The 4,338-nt window shown below is 39.7% G+C and overlaps 1 pseudogene across 1 annotated transcript; it reads left to right on the forward strand.

The window, feature by feature from the left end:
- Positions 1–1,948: 1,948 nt before the first annotated feature.
- LOC311602614 (protein PALS2-like) lies at positions 1,949–3,632 on the forward strand (annotated as a pseudogene). The gene has a single exon. The product of its transcript is annotated as a protein PALS2-like (transcript).
- The last annotated feature ends 706 nt before the right edge of the window (positions 3,633–4,338 follow it).

Genomic DNA, 4,338 nt, shown 5'->3' on the forward strand with positions numbered 1-4,338 from the left:
TCACAAAACAAGGGAGTTCTACATGAGAAGCAACTGAAAGGGGCCACAAACCTCACAACATAAAGAAGACCCTATCTTTGTCCTTGTTCTCTAAATTGAGAATCTGCTTGCGGAAAGAAAAAATCAGTTTTCTGGTAATCTCTCAAGTGCTCACTGATGCTTGCTTGCATATTCTCCATTTCATAACAATCACTCTATCCACCATAAATGAACTCATGCAAATAACTTCAAGTAAAGAAAGTGGCTTTTGTTGCATACATAACTTTTTAAAAAATCAGTTAATATGGAATCTGAATGCCAATTTGTTGGGAACTGTTAGGCTTGGGCCCCCTGGGGCCATGCCCTGGCAGGTCTGCAATTGTTATTCTGTCCTGGCAGCTTCCTGTTGTGAACACTGTGCCTCGCTGAGCTGACCACAAGTTCCTGTTTTGCACCCTGGTTACCTTGGTTACATGGATCCTCTTGTCCTGGGGACCTTCCATCTACATATTCTTGTATTTTTCCACCTGCCTCTGTACTGTATAAAAGGCCTTGGCCCCTCCTCATTAAACGGCATTCTCTTAGAAAGGATGACCCGTTGTCTGGAGTATTCTTCAACCCGCAGTCCCTTGTTCGATACGTCGGGGTAATTGCAGCTCGGGCACTGCACCAACTTTCACATAATACCAGCCATTGACCTATAACCTAGACAAAATACAATAAAGAGGACTGTCTTGTAAAAATGATAAAAATTTTTCTAAATAAAATAGAGATATCAAAAAGAGAAATAGAAAATAAGCACTTAATTTGATTGAATCAATTTTGTACGTATTTCAATCGTGTTGAAAACATGCTTAACTAAAATTTATGAATACAGTAAGAAATAAACACAAACTTTGTAAATCTTCCTTTACATAAGAAAGGAAAGGGGAAGAAATGCTGATTCATTTCAGCTTCATTTTGCCAACCTGGTATAGTTGTTCACAGTGATTGATTCAAGATATGAATGTCTCTTATTGCTATGAAATGCAGAAACCACCTGTAGACTTAAAGTATATATACAACAATACCGCTTACGCCTTTCTTCCCCCCACCCCTCGCCTCTTTCTGCATTGTTGGTTGTGTCTCAAGATGTATGCTCTCAACTGCTGTTCCAGCATCATGCCTGGCAGCCTGCTGCCATGTTCCCTGGCATGAAGGTCATGGATTTAGCTTCTGAAACCATAAACCTCCAATAATTTCTTTCTTCCATAAATTGCTTTGATCATGGTGTCATTATTACAGCAATAAACAAGAAACTAAGACACTTCCCAGTGCTTGGTAAGCCTTTCTTATGCACTCTAGGGCCACCTGCCCAAAGGTGGCACAACCCAAAATAATCTGGGCTCTCCCACATCAATGACCAATTAAGAAAACATATCACAGGTTTGCCCACAGAGCAATCTAGTGAGAGCATTTTCTCAAACATGGTTCCCTCTTCCCAAATAATTCTAACTTATGTTACATTGGCATAAATCTAGCCAGCACAAATAGCATCAGGACATAATATATTTATCATCAGATTAAGTATACACTGAGTACTATGTATTATTTAAGAGTAAGAGCTATGGTATTTTTAAAAGTAATTGGAAAACAGTATTAAAATACAGTGAAAGTGTTTTGTTGTAAATTTAAAACAATACAACAGTAACATTATTTTGTTCAAGAAATGGAGATAAAGAAAAGATGTTCAGAAGAGGCCAGGAGGAGCACACTCCTGCGGTGGCGGTGGGAGCCAAGCGACAGAGGGAGGCTGGCCTTGCAGGCCTGCGGGCAGCGGCGGCGCCTGGAGCCAGGCAGAGGGCAAGGCCGGTAGGGAAAGAGGGAGCCACCCGCCCGACCTCCTGCCCTGAGTTGGTAGATGGGGCTGCTCAGCGCCCATGGCTGAGAAGAGGAGCAGCTGCGCGGAGGCGCCAAGGTGCGAGCCGAAATGGAGCAAATTTTGGAAAACCTTACAGACCTGCCCTCATCAGGAGCAGAAGAAATAGACCTAATTTTTCTTAAGGGTATTATGGAGAATCCAATTGTGAAAGTACTTGCTAAGGCTCACGAGAGGCTTGAAGATTCAAAATTAGAAGCTGTCAGTGACAATAACTTAGAATTAGTGAACGAAATTCTTGAAGATATCACTCCTCTAATAAGTGTGGATGAAAATGTAGCAGAACTGGTTGGTATACTCAAGGACCCTCACTTCCAGTCGCTCCTGGAGGCCCATGATATCGTGGTGTCAAAGTGTTATGATTCGCCTCCCTCAAGCCCAGAAATGAATAATTCTTCTCTCAATAATCAGTTATTGCCAGTAGATGCCATCCGTATTCTTGGTATTCACAAAAAAAGCTGGAGAGCTGTTGTGTGTAACGTTTAGGGTTGAAAATAATGATCTAGTAATTGCCTGAATCTTTCATGGAGGAATGATAGACCGACAAGGTCTGCTTAACGTGGGAGATATCGTTAAGGAAGTCAATGGCCATGAGATTGGAAACAACCCAAAGGAATTACAAGAGCTACTGAAAAACATTAGTGGAAGTGTCACCCTAAAAAAATTACCAAGTTAAAGAGATACTATTACTTACTCCTCAACAGGCCTTTGTCAAGTGTCATTTTGATTATAATTCTTTCAATGACAACCTGATATCCTGCACAGAAGCAGGACTGAAGTTTTCCAAAGGAGAAATTCTTCAGATTGTAAACAGAGAAGACCCCAACTGGTGGCAGGCTAGCCATGTGAAGGAAGGAGGAAGTGCTGGTCTGATTCCAAGCCAGTTCCAGGAAGAGAAGAGAAAGGCATTTGTTCGCAGAGACCTGGACAATTCAGGACCCTTTTGTGGAACTAAAAGCAACAACAACAACCAAAAAAAAAAGAATAAAAGAAAAGAAAAAGATAATGTACCTCACAACCAAGAATGCAGAGTTTGATCATCATGAAATTCAGATCTATGAGGAAGTAGCAAAAATGTCATCCTTCCAGTGAAAAACATTAGTGTTGATAGGAGCTCAAGGTGTGGGCAGAAGAAGCTTGAAGAACAGGTTCATAGTACTGAATCCTGCTAGATTTGGAACAACAGTGCCATTTACTTCACAGAAGCCAAGAGAAGATGAAAATGATGGACAGGCATATAAATTTGTGTCCCGATCAGAGATGGAAACAGATATTAAAGCTGGAAAGTATTTGGAGCATGGAGAGTATGAAGGAAATCTCTATGGAACTAAGATCGACTCTATTCTCGAAGTTGTCCAAACTGAACAGACTTGCATTCTAGATGTTAATCCACAAGCACTGAAAGTATTGAGGACACCTGAGTTCATGCCTTATGTGGTATTTATTGCTGCTCCACAGCTAGAGACCTTGTGTGCCAAGCACAAGGCTGTAGTGGATGCAGGAATCACCACCAAGCTTTTGACAGACTCTGACTTGAGGAAAACAGTGGATGCAGAGAGCATACAACCACTACTTTGACTTGATCATCGTAAACGACAGTCTAGACAAAGCCTTTGAGAAATTACAAACTGCCATCGAGAAACTGAGAATGGAGCCACAGTGGATCCCAATTAGCTGGGTGTACTGACGATTCAATGAGGCTAACAGTTAAATAAAACTCTTAAAAAGTGAAAAAAGAAAACAAAAAAAGAAAAGATGTTCAAACCTTGTGTGTGTGTGTTTTTTTAGGTTACTCCTCTGGAAAAAAAATCTATTCTCATATTAAGATTTACATAGATTACTCAATAATTTAGAAAAAATTAAATCTTAAAAATTAAGATAAAATGGATGTTGTAAAAATAAAAGTTTATTTCTTACACTCTGGGAGGATGACAGGTACAAGATCCAAAGGCTCACTGACCTCTCATGTCTTTTTAAATTACTATTCCAAGTTTGCTGATAGATTTTTTTTTTACCTTAGGCCATCCCTACACACCAGGAGGGAAATACAAAACAACCTTTCCTGTGTTCTTTTATAAAACATTAATTTTATTGATGAGAATTAGGTACTCATGACCTGAGTATTTTCATAAGGCTTCCCAGTTGATTCCATTACATCTGGGTTTGGAGGGAAAGAATCTGTCAGTAGCAACCATCATTGCCTTATTTTTTTTTACTCTAACCATTGTGATTCCTGAAATACATAGTATCCTTGTTGATAATAGAAACAGCAGAAATTTGGTCAGTGATTTTCTACAAATTCTTTTGGTAGATGTGCTGCCTTCTACTAAAAATAACAGAAGGTAGAAAGAATGGAGATCATACCCTGTTCAATGGATCCAGTAGGAACAATGATAATAATAGACCTTGAAATGTTATCAAGGATATGACAACCTTTGCTC

The sequence above is a fragment of the Acomys minous genome, assembly GCF_964271855.1.
Source record: "Acomys minous genome assembly, chromosome: 7".
In the NCBI taxonomy this organism is placed as follows: Eukaryota; Metazoa; Chordata; class Mammalia; order Rodentia; family Muridae; genus Acomys; species Acomys minous.